The sequence below is a fragment of the Periplaneta americana genome, chromosome 10 (assembly GCF_040183065.1).
Source record: "Periplaneta americana isolate PAMFEO1 chromosome 10, P.americana_PAMFEO1_priV1, whole genome shotgun sequence".
In the NCBI taxonomy this organism is placed as follows: Eukaryota; Metazoa; Arthropoda; class Insecta; order Blattodea; family Blattidae; genus Periplaneta; species Periplaneta americana.
Window position 1 is genome coordinate 60,971,001 of NC_091126.1, and position 17,075 is coordinate 60,988,075.

General features: G+C 36.4%; 1 protein-coding gene and 1 non-coding gene across 2 annotated transcripts in view; one reads left to right on the forward strand and one right to left on the reverse strand.

The window, feature by feature from the left end:
• The window catches only part of LOC138707726 (uncharacterized), a 576,458-nt gene that overhangs the window by 255,536 nt on the left and 303,847 nt on the right, over positions 1–17,075 (reverse strand). The window lies entirely within an intron of this gene.
• TRNAH-GUG (transfer RNA histidin (anticodon GUG)) lies at positions 16,411–16,482 on the forward strand. The gene has a single exon. It is a non-coding gene; the product is annotated as a tRNA-His (tRNA).

Sequence of the window (17,075 nt, forward strand, 5' to 3'; positions counted from 1 at the left end):
CTTAATAGGCTTACGAGCCCTTCGTCCAGCTTTAAAAAGCCTACGCCGCACTGTTGTGACGTGAATATTCGCCCCAGTGGTAGCCATTAACTCGCGGGTTAAGTCGACAGCAGTTAGTCTAGGATTTAATTTACTTTTCCTGACAATTAAACGATCATCTGCAGGTGAAGTCTTCCTTTTCCGGCCAGTTTCCTTTTTTCTGGAGTGTGATGGATCCAGTCTCCCTGTATCGTTTTATGATCGAATTAACAGTAGCCAAACCGATGTGACATTCTGCAGCAATTTTCCTCTGTGTCATAGAAGAATGCTCTGCTAATGTTATAATTTTAGACAGTTTTCGTGGAATTGTATCCATTTGTGAAGACGACAGAATGTACACAGGATTGCAGTGTTAAGTCTTCAACACAACTGAAATGCTTATAAGTACAAAACGACAGGCAAAATGTCACATATAAAAAAATAATGACAGACCTTCAACAATGGAATTACACGTACTACAGATGTCAATTAAAGCGGTATGAGCAGATGTGAGGCCAACAATGACAGAAAATGTAAAAATATGTCGTGTTCGGATTAATTTGCACGCTACTGTACTTAATTCATGTACAGGGATAAGAAAGAAATAGTGGTACTTCTAAAACGAAAGTGTCCTACATGAGGGACGGTAGGCTAATCTGGGTTTGTGTAATGAGTACTGTAATACTATTTAACTGAATTGGGTTAAAACTAAACAGAAAAGAGATATACGGGCTTAAATTTTCATGTAGTTATTCGATATTACCTCAGTTAAATGTTCAAAATTATTTTAAATTAATATTAAGGTTTTTTTAACATTCAATAATGTTTATCTACGAACTTGAACAAGACAGAAAATACGTAACAACGTTGACTACTAGTAACTCAATACCGTACTTGTATGTATATATATGTATGTATTAAAGAGTACCGTAAATAGACTTCATTATCAATATAATGTATTTCATTTCATAAAGAATATTTTACTCCAAAGTTGCTTCTACGGGTATATACCCGGTATACCATAAGAAATGTGATTAGATTCAGGCAGTTATTCTTTGAGAAATTTCAAACCAAAAAAAGTAAGGTAAAATTTTGCTCTTTTTTGCTTCCTTTTCGAGATAAAAATTGTTTTATATGAAATATTTCATACCTTGTTTTGAAGCCAATATTTTAATTCCCAATGTGCTGAGTTAATTTAAGAGAGCAGTATATTATCATGATAATAAATGATTGAAAAAAATAATAATTTTGTCTTTAAATGTGCAGAATTTAAACCCAACAAGTATAATTTTTCCTTCTGAAAATATTTTTAAAACGTTAAATTAATTCAGATCAAATTCCTGCACACCTAAAGGACAGAACTATAAGTATTTCAATTATTTTTTCATAATGCAGTGCTCTCTTAAATTGACTGAGCATATTTGAAAGTAAATCAACGACTTTCCCAAAACACTCTATGGAATGTATCATATAAAATAATTTTTATCTCGAAAAGGAAGTAAAAGCGAGCAAAATTGTGCGAAACTTTTCTGTTTGAAATATCTCAAAGAATAATCCCCTGAAATGTATGACATTACTGACGGTTATACCTGTATTCATAAATAAGTATTACAGTGAAATAGATCCCTACAATTACTGTAAAAATTATTATTGTAGTGGTAGATTGTAATTATTTTCTAGAATTCTAGAATTCATATTACACTTATGAAATATGGAAATTAAATAACCTTGCGGGTTGAAAGAGACGATAGAGTATACGTAAATGAATAGAAAACCTATATTACATTTTGTGATTAAATGCACGATTAATTAGAAAATTAAGTTTTAAGTTTCAGCAGTTCGGCAACATAGTCGCTAAAACATTCTACTCCTATACAGATGTAAGAGATCAACGAACTCGGTGAGTCTCCGTACGTAAGCTGTCAAGACGTTGCCACGCGTTCGCTTCGTGGAATGATTTGAATTTAGTGGTTTTTTAAATTTAATTTACACGGAAATCGTACCTGCTACTGATATATGCCAGAGGGATAAATTATTGTATATTAGATTTTCTATCGACATGGACAAAAATCACGATCCTACTCGCAATAGCTACCGAATAAGAGATTGTTAAAATTTGGGAAAAAAATCTTTCCTAAAAAAAATCTGTGAACTTTCCACCAATATGGTAGCCTATTACAATTTTGTTTTGTTACACACATGAGTTATTCGCTCTGGAAAACTGCAAGGCTATTTCACTTCCAGTCTGTATAATTAGTGAAACATGCAATAATTTTCGTTCACTTTCCATCTTAATTGCTTGCCAGGCCCTACGTTCACGAGCTGAATCCGCACATATTGCGGCTAAAAAATTAGCAAGTAAACACTAGCTCTTCAAATCTGTTTCAGATTTTAACTCGCTTTCATCGCTTAAGAACTTTGGTGCAAAGTTATTTTTTTTTTTAATATTGAAGAGGATTGTTATGTAGTCAGCTATGACGTCATCTACACATAAGATATGTTTGCACAAAGAAAGAGTGCCGAGTACTAATATTTAATAACATTTAAAACATCAATATAAGTAAACATATTTTAAAACGTCGTTATTCAATGTAAATTTAAAAACTGTGCTTTCCCCGTGTACTTATTTGATATGGTTTTCAATGTTAAATGCCAATATTGTAATTATTCACGCTGGCAGACCAATCACTCTTTCTAACGAAAAAATAATGATTTTATCTGGCACCAACCTTGAAATACTCTTTCCCGAGGCCTCACAGTTAAAAAAATGTACAACTAATGTCTATTCCTTTATTATTGTACTGTGTTGATTATGTTATATGTCGCTATGAGCATTTTACTAAACATCGAGCATCGCATCAAAATGTAACAAAAAGCTATAACATCATATCAACCTCTTATTCGGTAACTATTGCGAGTGGGATCGTGATTTTTGTCCATATCGATAGGGAAAATAATAAAAATGATTTATCCTTCTGGCGTATTTCAATGCTGTGGACACTTTTCTTGTAAATTTAATTTTAAAAATCTCTAAATTCAAGCCACTGCACGGAGTGAGCTGGTTGCAACACAGCACCAGAGAACAACTCATCTAGCGAGCATACCGAGTTCGGTGACCTCTTACATCTGTATCACGAGAAGAGTATGTTAGTGGCGATGTTGCCGAACTGCTGAAACTCCAAAATTAATTTTCTAATTAAACGTGTATTTGAATAATTTCAAGGGAACAATTGTTCCGGGGCCGGGTATCGATCCCGGGACCTTTGGCTTATCGTACCAACGCTCCTACCAACTGAGCTACCCAGAAGCATCACACGGCACAGTCTCAGTTTTTCCCTTTATTTCCACATAACTCGAGTGGGCTGACAAGAAGCCACAAACCCAAATTGAGTGTACATAAACTCTGTGTGACTTGAAATTGTGGTTTTCTGTTCACCTATCTACAGTAACGTATATATTATGCAAATCTGGCTTTCAGGTAAAGCTCCCTGTGAAGCAGACTTGAATAATATCAAGGGATAAAATTGTTCCAAGGACGGTTATAGATCCCGGGACCTCTGGCTGAACGCACCAACGCTCTTACCAACTGAGCTACCCAGGAACTTCAAGTCACACAAAGTTTGTGTGCACTCGATGTAGGTTCCTGGCGTCTTGTCAGCACACTCGATTTATGTGGATATAAAGGGAAAAATTGAGACGGTGTCGGGTGAAGTTCCTGAGTAGCTCAGTTGGTAAGCGTTGGTGCGTTCAGCCAAAGGTCTCGGGATCGCTACCCGGCCCGGGAACAATTTTATTCCTTAAAAATATTCAAATCTGCTTCACAGGGAGTTTTACCTGAAAGCTAGATTTGCATAACAGTGTATTTAATTACAAAACGTTATATAGCTTTTTTCTCCTTCATTTCAGAGTACCCTATCGTTCGTTCAATCTGCAAGGTTATTTTACTTCCACCCTGTATACGCAGGCTAAGGAACATTGTTAGGCCAATGGCTAGGGCGTCTGCTTTCTACGCTGGTAACTCGATTTCGAATTATCCAAGTGGAATTTGTGACGGACAAAAACGTTGTTTGGCGGTAGGTATACATGAAGCACCCCCAATTCCCTTAGCGGTATTACACAATATTACTCTAGTACTCGTCATCTTGCGGTGCTAAGAACAGTACATACATTTTATGTTTCCACGCTCATATGATGCAGCTGGGCTGTCCTTTGCCGCGTCCGCTCTACAGCCGTGATTGAGGAAAGATAAAATGTACGCACTATATCTTCCCTCCTAAGATATACAGAGGGTAACGCCTACGGCGGAAAAATAGCTACAGCTTCCACCCATCACTTCTAGGTAGGAACGCTTGAGTTTAGTACGAAATTTCAAACATCCTTCATTGGAATAAGGAAAGTATTTGCATTTTCATGAAGAATAAGAATGATGTATTGCATTACTATATGCTCAAAAGTGACACATGCACAAATCTTTTGAGGTAGGTTGTAAGTGGTCTGCAAAGATTCGTTTTTGTCGCAAACGTTAAATAAATTTGAGATACCTCTTGAAAGATAAGACACATCTTCTCTATTCTGTCTTACATTATTTAGTTTTCGATAAGAATAAACATATTCCAATCAATAATTAATGGCGCAACATTAAGGTTTACAAAATTTTCTGGAATGATCGTTGCTTGAAATACCTTCTATTATCGTCTCCCTGCTGTTACAAGGACATAAAACATATACAGTACTGCAATGTTAAAAGCTGCTTAAAAGTCCAGTCCTTTTGTATACACACTGTTACACTAATCGATGACATAATACGGAGTACTATCAGTATGCAGTTCAGCTTTATGCCATCAGAAAGACAATTAATCAGTTGACAAATGAATGTCAATGGCAGGAAATGTCGCATACGTTCCAGGAGATCTCAACTTCAATGCCGCTCTGATTTGATGAAACGCTGTACTATCTATAGAGGCTGGATTTGTAATCAGATATTAACAGTACAGCATACTCTTTATGTTCCTGCGACAACATGAAAGCAATCAGAGTAGCTGTACCAAATGACGACCACTAACAGTGTTGCAAACATTTTAGCGGTGTTCTATGAAATACTGAAATTTTATGAAAATGTCTGGAAAGTTTTTAACATTTCGGAAGCTAATAATTGAAAATCAAAATAAAACATGTGTAGCATAACTTGTTAGAGATATATAAAAAATAGTATCCCTATGGGAGAAAATATTCGCCGACCACTCATAGACACTGCGTTTCTTAAAAAACACTCTGGTACAATGTCAGAAAAAGTGCAGTCGGTTTAACAAGTGAGGCAGCCAAATATAAATAAGTCGTTGGTATTACTCGACCAAGGCCAGTGGATTTCTGCAGCCCGGAGCGCCACTACTACTTCTCCTGCGTTCGTATAGCGCAAGCATGCCAAAAACCTGCACATTGTGCAGTAGTCTCTGTGCGATGTGCACTTTCTATTCCCCTACCTGGAGGGAGTGAATCGCCTTGGAGGGAAACGACAGGTCTATAGGCATACAGACCTGCAACAGCATATCTGCTTTTGTTTCAGTAACGCAATTTCAGTACGGGTACTGATTTGGCTGTGTCTGTGATTGAGTTATGATAAATAAAGTGACGAGTTCACAGATAACGAAGAAGAGAAATTAACGAATCATATAACATAATTGTTATAATGTTTTCCTCATCCAACAATAATTATTTTAAATTGAAAGGTTTTCATCAGCCCATGTCGAGGTAACAGTGTTGTGAGGTGACAGTTTAGATCAGATTAATAAAGTTGTCAAAATATATTGTCAGCGCTTATTTCTTAATCAGTACTCGCACAGCGAAATGAACTTGACAATAGCGATATTTTGGAGTCTGTACTAACACAGCCATCAAAGATTAGACGACTTACGACTTTCATTTCATAATCTGATAAGTGATGAGAATATAGTGAAGAATGCATGTCAGGCTCTTGAGGTTGTAAGGAGCGAAGAAAGCAACTATTTGCAAGGCGGAAAAAGTTTCTGGAAAAATATATAATGGCAAATTTTCCATCTTACGTCACTATATTATGCTAATAACTTACATTAATAAATCTTTAAACCTGATATAAATAGAATAACGTCGCTTCACAGCTTGTGAACTCCACTTTTAATTTCATTCAGTAACGCTCCCAACTTGTCGATACTTGCTCTCAACATTTTCCAAATAAACTGTATGCGAATTTAAGTTCTAAGCTTAATTTATATTATTTATTAATATTAATATTAATTTATATTGACATACAGCAAGGACATTATTTCAGTGTAAAAACTTCACAACGTACTACTGCACGTAATTATTTGGGAGTATAATATTTTCTTCAACATTTGTGTACCAATGATCCCAATAAATAATAATGCTTGACGAACAATGAAAGAGTAGGGTCTATTACTTTAAAATAATTAGTATCTACTACGTAAAATGAAATACATGTTCGTTTTTTTGTTGTTTCGAAATTACTACAATATTCTTCTTCTTCAATTGGTATATAAAAACCATGTTAATAAATTATGCTTTACAAACCAATACTTTGTGAAGTGTAACTGAGTAAGCCTAAAGTTTCTTGTATTACAATTTCCAAATATAGACACTGATAATAACTGTGTTTATGATGTCCAAATGTCTATTTAATCCAATCCTAGAAGCTAAGAATAGATTATTGTACACCCCTCCAGCTAATAACTCGTAAGAGCAACCCTTGAATGATGCAGTCTCCACAGACCGGCGATCCGCGCACATAACTACACATTTAGAGTCTGATTTCTGGCACGCTTGATGTAGCATCATCGTGATAGTTCACTTTACGCCCGCGTCTCCACTCGCCTCGGTCGAGTTATACATTAGAAATTAAACGATCTTATTTTGTTTATCCGAGAGAGGGAAGATAGGTGGGGAGATGCTTGTAAGAACTCCCTCACTTATGGCTAATCGCAAGGCTCGAGGTCAGTGAAGACATTTTTAGCGCGGATTTCGGTGGATGATCAGCGTTTTTAGTATTCATAAACCAGTGTTAGCGACAGGATATGATTTGAATTCTGTACAAGTAACCAGTGGATAGCCGGGGCTGGCTTAGTACGCTCGTAGTGCGTGCTGCGAAATGTCTATGAATAGCACCCGTACATACTTCTGCGCATCTATGTATACAGAGTGTCCAAAATTTAACCGTAAATAACAAATTACTGAGAAACGATATCAGGATGCGGCTTTCAAGATGCTAATCAGAATCTGTCAAAGTTTTATGGGAATTTTGTTGAATTGTGGAAACGCGTTTTTTGTTGCAAATGTGAATTTTGGCGAAATTTGAAATCTGAGACTGAAGGAGATGTGGACACCTCAAGAGATGGCACAATGTGTATCTTGGTTCATCGAGATACGATGAGATAGACAGGTGCAATGTCACGTCCGGACCCAATATTGAATAGACCCGTCATCACAGCCAACAATCCGGGAATGGCACCGAAAATTTACGGAGACTGGAAGTGTGCTGCAGCAAAAGGGCAGTGAGCGGCGAAACAGATTGTGGTGCACATTGAACGTCTGAAAACTGCATTTGTCCGAATACATAGTGAGTATATTGACAGTGCCGCCAGGGAACTGAACTTGCCGCATTCGACTATCCACAAAGTTCTTCACAAGAAACTGAGACTGTTTGTGTACAAAGTTCAGCTAGTGCAAGCTCTTCGGGCAGAAGATCATTCACGTAGCTCATTATTTGCTGTCGATATGCTGGCTAGAATTGACGCTGAGGAAGAATTTCTTTGGACAAATGCATCTTGTACACGTTCAATGGCCTCCAAACTTGTGCTTCGCTGCTCACTGCCCTTTTACCGCAGTACGCTCCCAATCTCCATAAATTTTCGGTGCCACTATCGGATTGTTGTCTCGGATGACGGCTCTCTGCCATATTGGGTCCGGATGTGTCGTTGCACCTGTGTATCTTATCGTGTCTCGATATACCAGGATACACATTGTGCCATCTCCTGAGGATTCCACATCTTCTTCACTGTCAGATATCAGATTTCCCCAAAACTCACACCTGAAACAAAACAAAAAGAAAACGTGTTTCAACAATCCAAAAAATAACCCTAAAAACTTTGACAATTTCTGATTAACATGCAAAAAGCCGCATACAGATATCGAGTCTCAATAATTTGTTATTTACATCTGAAGTTGTAAAGATTTCATGTGTACACTCTGTAGAATACTTACTTACAAATGGCTTTTAAGGAACCCGGAGGTTCATTGCCGCCCTCAGATAAGCCCGTCATCGGTCCCTAACCTGTGCAAGATTAATCCAGTCACTATCATCATATCCCACCTCCCTCAAATCCATTTTTAATATTATCCTCCCATCTACGTCTCGGCCTCCTCAAAGGCCTTTCTCCCTCTGGTCTCCCAACTAACACTCTATATACATTTTTAGATTCATCCATACGTGCTACATGCCCTGCCCATCTCAAACGTCTGGATTTAATGTTCCTAATTATGTCAGGTGAAGAATAAAATGCGTGCAGTACTACGATACTCTGTAGAATACAACACACTATTGTAAAACGAATTATAATATACGCTTCTGGAAAGTGGCATTTGAAGAAAAGGATAACGATAAGCTACCGGTAAAAGCAACTGAACTTAACCTCTTACTTCGGTGATCCAAAATATGAAGTAAAAAGAAGAGGAATTCTGTTATCGAAGAAAAATTAATTTCAAAGACACACTCATTAAATATATGCAAACAATAAAATGAAGTTCAGGAAAGCTGGTAGAACAGCGAAAAGTGTAAATTGGTACCCGAATGTAACATGTAAGATAGAGAAACCACGAAAATTGCGGGTAAAATAAATCAACAAATAAAATTCAAGAAAGAGCTCATCAGGAAGATAAAGTGACGGACATTTTTTATTTTAGTAGGTTATTTTACGACGCTTTATCAACATCCCAGATTATTTAGCGTCTGATTGAGATGAAGGTGATAATGCCGGTGAAATGTGTCCGGGGTCCAACACGGAAAGTTACCCAGCATTTGCTCATATTGGGTTGAGGGAAAACCCCGGAAAAAACCTCAATCAGGTAACTTGCCCCGACAGGGAATCGAACCCGGGCCACCTGGTTTCGCGGCTAGACGCTCTAACCGGTACTCCACAGGTGTGGGAGTGATGGACAGAACGATTTGGTTGTTGGAAACATGAAGAGGATGTTGACGTAAATAAAACCGATACGCAGTAATAATAATAATAATAATAATAATAATAATAATAATAATAATAATAATAATAATAATAATCATCATCATAATAACAATAACAATAAGAATAATAATAGTAATACTTACTGGCTTTCAACGAACCCGGAGGTTCATTGCCGCCCTCACATAAGCCCGCCATTGGTCCCTATCCTGAGCAACATTAATCCAGTCTCTATCATCATATCCCACTTCCCTCAAATACATTTTAATATTATCTTCCCGTCTATGTCTCGGCCTCACCAAAGGTCTTTTTCCCTCCGGCCGCCCAACTAACACTCTAGATCATAGACAAGACTAATGGAGGAAATGCAAGAGAAGACAGGAGAAGAACGAGTGAAGGAATGAAGCGACTACCAGATATTAGGGATTGTGAGGATAGAATAGATAGGGCTTTGGAGAGGTTATTAGCGAAGAAGAAGAGTGCTAAAAAGTCAGTGCAAGAAAGTTAGGGGTGGCAAAAGTGTAAGAAAAGGAACAGACAAGAAAGTGTTAAGTGTAAGAAGATAGGGTAAGAGTGTAATAATATAGACTATCAAACAATGAATACAAGAGAATTAAAATGAAAAAATAAAATATCTGAACAAATGTCAAGTGGAATGAGAGAGAAATTGCAAGTGTAATTAAGTGAATTAGATATTTCATGTTTTTCAATGTTAAGGGTCGGGAGTAGTATCAGGGGTACTATAACTGTAGGAGTATTATAGAAATAAATATATGGAAAGAGATAATAAAATAGGAAATTTAGGAGTGAAGCGAAAAGAAAGAGATAAATATGTAAATAAACAGAGGATAAAAAAAATAAGTAATGTAAGTGTTGTAAAATAGAGTAAACGGAAAAGTCAGCAAGTAATGTAGGACAAAATAGCTGGAAAATAATGATTAAGAGTAGGTAGTATTTGAGGGTAGAGAAGAAAATAAATAAATAACGCAAATTATTGAGGAAGGAATATGCAATATTTATTAGGTGAGCGAGAAATAGAAGGGAGACAGTCTAGGTAGGAGGGAGAGAATAGAAGAGGATAGAAGGGGAAGGACATATAGCAATTCAGTCATAACAGAACATTAGAAAGTAATCAAGAAATTCTCCGGCAAAGAATACATTAATAGAAAAGAGTTATATATATTAAGGGATGGTGGATCGAGAAACAGAAATGTGAAGGTCCACCATAACTGTGAATTGTAAAGTTGACTGACAAATAAATATCATATCATATCATAACACTCTATATTCATTTCTGGATTCGCCTATACGTGCTACATGTCCTGCCCATCTCAAACGTCTGGATTTAATGTTCCTAATTATGTCAGGTGAAGAATAAAATGCGTGCAGTTCTGTGTTGTGTAACTTTCTCTATTCTCCTGTAAATTCATCCCTCTTAGACCCAAATATTTTCCTAAGCAACTTATTCTCAAACACTCTTAACCTATGTTCCTCCCTCAAAGTGAGAGTCCAAGTTTCACAACCATAAAGAACAACCGGTAATACAACTGTTTTATAAATTCTAACTTTCAGATTTTTTGACAGCAGACTGGATGATAAAAGCTTCTCAACCGAATAAAAACAGGCATTTCCCATATTTAGTCTGTGTTTAATTTCTTCCTGAGTATCATTTATATTTGTTACTGTTGCTCCCAGGTATTTGAATTTTTTCACTTCTTCAAAGGATAAATTTCCAATTTTTATATTTCCATTTCGTATAATATTCTCGTCACGAGACATAATCATATACAATAATAATAATAATAATAATAATAATAATAATAATAATAATAATAATAATAATATCATCGTCGTCATGAAAGAAGTTCATGGACTGAGTGCATTTTTGCCTTTTACACCAACAATTATGAATTTATGAAATAAAATGGATTGGTTTAAATAATGGAATTGCTTTGTTATGTGGAAAACATGATGCTAGGGTTATTTCTTAAGAAAAGCCAAAACAAATACAACGGAACAAATAGTATACACCTGGTCCGAAACGAAGGTACATAAATTTCCACTCTCCTTCTGGAAGCTGAACTTCGATTCGCTGAATTTGTACTAGAAACACTATCGCTCATTGCAAGGAATACGCAATTACAGTAATGAAATATCAGCATAAAACAGAATCGGGTTAAGTTTTACGTGCGCGATATTTTACGTCAGGACCATTTAAAGACAAGGATGGACTTTAATTGGTGGAAATTGTCAGCTAGCAGCCTCGTTTGTTTTCCCTAAATAGTGCTCTGTAAAATCGGCTGCACATGTTTTCAGGCCCCGGGAGCGAAAAAAATTGATTATTACCGTCAGAGAGTACAGTCGGAATATTTAATTTTTCATTTCATTGTTTTCAGTTGATGGTTCACAAAGCAAGAGAGAATTACAAAAGCCCGTGGACATGGGATGCGCGAGCAATTACAGTTGTTTGTGCAACAGTAACATAATGTAGACGTGTTATTTCAGGATAATAATACAAAAAAACGCAGCCCGTTTTCATCTTACATCAAACTTCACCCTCTCTACATTTATAATTCATTGTCAATTAAAAACTGTACATTTGTCAAAGTTATTCTTTTCTACCGTTAAATTATTTCCCACACATAAAATAATATTCCCAATTCATAAATAATTAGAAAAAGTAGGAGAAATAATAAACTGATCATAATAAAAAAATAGGTTGCAGCCGCCAAATTACTCTTCAAGGACCGACCACTCATACAAATTGAGGGAAAGAAGACAGAGGAAGGACACTGGAAAGTTTTCTTTTCTCAATTGTACATACCGATTAGTTAGTCCTGACAGCTCAGCGACTTGAAAGAGGGGAAGTAATCAGAGGAGTGGGGAGAGTTCCGGAGTAGAGATAAGGGCGAGCAGTCGGTAAAGGCAAGCGAGTGAATAAACCAAACACCCCTTGGCGTAACTAAATGGACTCGCCTGTCCCACGCGCACATCTCCGGCGACTGTCAGGAATAAATAATCGTACTGCACTATCAGGGACTGGAATGCTTTACCTGCAGACTTACTAAAGGCTTTACCAATAACCAAAAATGTATTTAAAAATAGGCTTAAGGACTTTACTAATAGACGGTAGTATATTATACACATTATTTAAAGGGTGTAATTGATGTTTTGTTATTGAAGTGTTGTGTCAGTGAAGTGTGTTGTGTGTTGTGTAAGTGAAGTCTGTTTCTGTCAGTGAAGCTTTCTAGTTCATAGCGGCAGTGCAAAGTATTTGAACAGTGAAATGTTTTTGAAGTGTTAGTGTAATCAAGATAGAATCAGTGAAATGTGTCGCAATTCCAGTTCAGTGAGTGAGTTGTCGGCGAAATGTGTGTAGTGCTGAAAGGTACTTGTGCAGGTATGAACATATCATACTCGTGGGTTTAGTTCGAACTTAGGGTTAAGATATAAATTAGATTTACTTTAAATGTTATTTTAAGTGATCGTGCTTCATTTAATTTAGAATGCTCCCTGTTATTATTATTATTATTATTAGTATTATTATTGATTTATTATTGATTGTATTTTTTATTAATTGTGTTTATTATTAATTGTAATTATTGAGTATAATTAGCTACCACTGCCACCGGGTATATACCCATTTGCAGTGTGAATACATACATACATACATAAATACAGGGACATCATTTTATTTTTACCAACATATTTAACGTTAACCTGGCTATACTCGGAAACTCTGTTACCCCCCTTCCATTACAGGAGTTTGGTGTTACTAGTGCAATATGTAAACAAATCATTTTAGTAGCTATAGGAGGAGAGAAAAGTAGTGTATCCATTTATGTTCCAGGGAAATACAGTATTACGATTTTCAGTTTGATCATTACTTTACAGTATTTTATCAAAAACAGTAGTGTAGTAACAATTTTTTTTTCACAAACTCAACTCTTCAGGCGGTTATATTCATTATGTAATGTCTACTTTATTCAGCATATTACTATCCTAATTTATTCCTGAGAATTTTGTGAGCACTTCCGTAAGAAACCGCAATTTCTACAGCTAACTTCTTGACCGACTTATTAGGACCTCGCTGCATCCTTTCTCTAGCATCTTCTACAACATCTTCTGTCACCTTTGTTGGGCATATTACACTTTTATTCCTTTCTGTACACTCTGTTGCTCTAAATTTATCTATCAGATTAATGACATTTCTACGAAAATATTCCGTAATGGTATAATCAGGAAATTGTGAAAATAACTGTTGTTCACATTCGGTTATATTCTAATTCCCGTTTCCATCATCGTCCTTCATACCTACAAACAGTAAAACAAAACTCTTGTTTAAATAATGATGTTAAGTACCGTACTATATTATGGAGTACCGTACTTTCGGTAACTCTAATCTTCACTTGTGTTCAGTCCACACAAATAAATTCAGTTATGCTACACACGATACCTGTGTGAAAATAAACTTCAATAATATAAGCTCTTTCTTGTATAGGAAATGCAACATATTTCTGAAACACACTGTACTCTGTACTGTTTATTTCACTGCTAGCAACAGCGGCCGTAAGTTTGTTTGACTGACGTTAGCAAGGACATTAGTGAAAGGGGTGAGAGTCAAGTACATTTAAAAACGCAGGTACAATAAAAATTGAAGTAAAAATAAAATGATGTCCCTGTACATACATACATACCTCATGCACGTCTAGTGAAACAGGGAGTACACAAATAAAACACGTATGAACATGTAGAAGAGATCTAATATGCATATTATTTTCGTCTACAAAATAGTAAACAATACTACATGATTTTGGAGAAAATTTTGGATTTTGTACCTTGTGACTGGACGTAATACCTCCAAAGTTCTGGAACTACAGTACGGCTGTTTTGTAATTTTAACGCTAAGCGACACTGGCACTGTAGCGTTCGCAAGCATTTCCCTCACGCGTCTCGTGCTCTGTGCGTTGGCTAATATAAAAACCTGAGGTAACAATAAGATAACACGTGGAAAATAGAAGACAACTGAACCACTGGTTTTGAAAAGGGCTTAAGTCCGCAAGGCCAAAGTTTTGGTAAACTAAAAAAATGTCATACTAACGAGGTTTTAACTTTAGTGTAAAGATAATTTTTCGGATATTGCGTATTATAAATCTGCATTTTATTCTAAAGTTAATTGATGAACTAGTGGACTTACTCGTGTTAAATATGAAATATCTATCCGGCTTACAGCTGTTTCAGTGCTTCATGCACCGTCATCAGAGCCTACTAGATCGCGGCGTCATCTCGAACTTCTCTGCCTGTTAGGAGGGTGTGCTTTATCGTTGGAAGGTGTTGAATTGTGGAGTCGAATAGTGTGTGTGTACTGAAATTGATCTGTGTGTTGAGGATTTGATCGGAGTGTGTTTTAGTGTGTGTGTATATTTTATATTGTTCCAGTGTGTTGAGTTTTTGGTTCTTGGGTTGTGTGTGTAGGATTTCCATGTCCGTATTTATGTTATTGTATGCATGGTTAGTATTGGTTATGTGATCGGCGTATGTAGATGTATTGTGTCCTCTGGTTATAGCTTTAATGTGTTCTTTGTAGCGTGTTTGGAATGATCTGCCTGTCTGTCCTATGTAGAACTTGTCGCAACTATTACATTTGAGTTTGTATACACCTGTGTGGTCGTATTTATTTGTTTGTGTTTTTTGTGTGTTGAGATGTCTTTGTAGTGTGTTTTCTGTTCTGTATGTTATGTTGTATTTCTGTTTTCTGAATGAAGATGCGATCTTATGTGTGCTTTTGTTTTCATATGTTAGTGTGATGTATTTCTTGTGTTCTTATTCTAAAGCTTTAGCTTTTTGAGTCTTACGATAAGCCTGTAAAAAAGTTTGAAATGAGTGGACTGACGCCCTTTCCAGAACTTTCAAAATAAAAACATGAATACTTAGTTTATTTTTTCATAAGACAATATTGAACACTAAATGAACAGAACATGTAGCATCATATAAGTGTTTGAAGTGAAATTACTTCAAAATACAATATAAAAATGAAAAGTTACTCAATTATATTTTAAAAAGGTTCATTCATTGTAGACTATTCACCATCCTTGATTGACCAATCGGACATCTCGTCTTAGAAAGGTACGTCCTCATCTGATATCTACTTTTTCAGTTGAACGATGTCCTCAATTTTCTGATGCTTATTTCAAAACAAACGCAATATTCGACCACATACTGAAACTATCGTGAACATTGGACTGGTGTCTTACATATAAAATGGTAGATCTAGGCTTATAGAATGCAAAAACAGTAATATGCTATTTTCTGAAAAACTGTGACTGATGCCTTTTCAAAACCACTGATTCAACTGAGCTCACCCTGTCCATATGGAAGGGAGTGAAAATTCCTGCTAGATCTGACAGTTAGTAATAAGCCTAGCGAATATTTGTTTTATGCCAATATGATGGGATAAATTTATATATAACATGAAGTACAGAGGGGTCCAAAAAGTACTCACTCTTTAATAACACAGGCCTGCAAAATTAAGTGACATAAACGTTTCCTGAAAATTTATGCTACATGTATAATTTCTTGTGGTGCTTAATCTAAAACTGAGCTGATGTTTTCTCTATTACGTACCATTTTTCTGCAACATGCATTGGTACTTTTAGCAATATGAATGTAACGTTATTGAATTTAATATGGAAAGTGATGATGTGAAACATGTCTTGTGAAAATATTAAATGTATATTTTACAAAAATTATTACAGTAGGTTGTCATTATTAACAACTCACACATATATTATTTCAATGTACCGAAGTACATATGATATTTCCATGCAGATATTCTGCGTCATCATACGATGAAAGAGTAATGGAACGGAGAAAAATTCTCTCCGGCGCCGGGACTTGAACCCTGGTTTTCAGCTCTACGTCCTCATGCTTTATCCACTAAGCCACACCGGATACAACCCCGGCGTCGGACAGAATTGTCTCTGACGGCGCTTATTCCGTCGGATCCCGGCCAGCTAGTCACTCATAACGAGTGCACCTCAGCACATGTGTGGACTTCGGTCCTATGTTCATAGACATCTATGACGTAGTGCAGAGGGCGGCCACTAGAGGGAACCCAAGAGTTGGAACTCAATCAGAGACAATTCTGTCCGACGCCGGGGTTGTATCCGGTGTGGCTTAGTGGATAAAGCATCAGCACGTGGAGCTGAAAACCCGGGTTCAAGTCCCGGCGCCGGAGAGAATTTTTCTCCGTTCCATTACTCTTTCATCGTATAACTCACACATATCCAAATGCTTTATACTGCTTTTTCCCCTTCATGGTGAAGTTGTGCTTGTTGCTTTTCTTCTTATTTGAGCTTCAAGAGATGTTCTTTTGTGGCCAATGTTTTTGTTCCCAATAATCGCTTCTTCGTCTGCTTTCCCATTCACAGAGGAAATATAAAAAGTTAGTATACCCAACCTGCTAACCAAGAAGCATGTACAACTGTCTCAGATCTCATCTGGGGATCATCCAGTTATGAACTTTATATTTTATATTTGAGGGGTTCGGGAGTAAAATATGATAAGTGACGTTTTATTGTTTTGAAGTTATTAGGTAGGTAAACATTTATACACGCAACAGTTTGTATAGTTACCAGGAAAGTAAAATCTGTATGGTCCTGCCGTCTGTTGAGATGCTGGATAACTAGCTACTGCATTAAACGCAGAATGTAGGATACTATATTATACGCCGAATATCTCATTTTTTACCAAAATGTTACTTACCATGTTTTACGCCCGAGAACCTCATTTCTACGAACCAGTTCAAGATTCTCATAAGTTTCTTTAAGC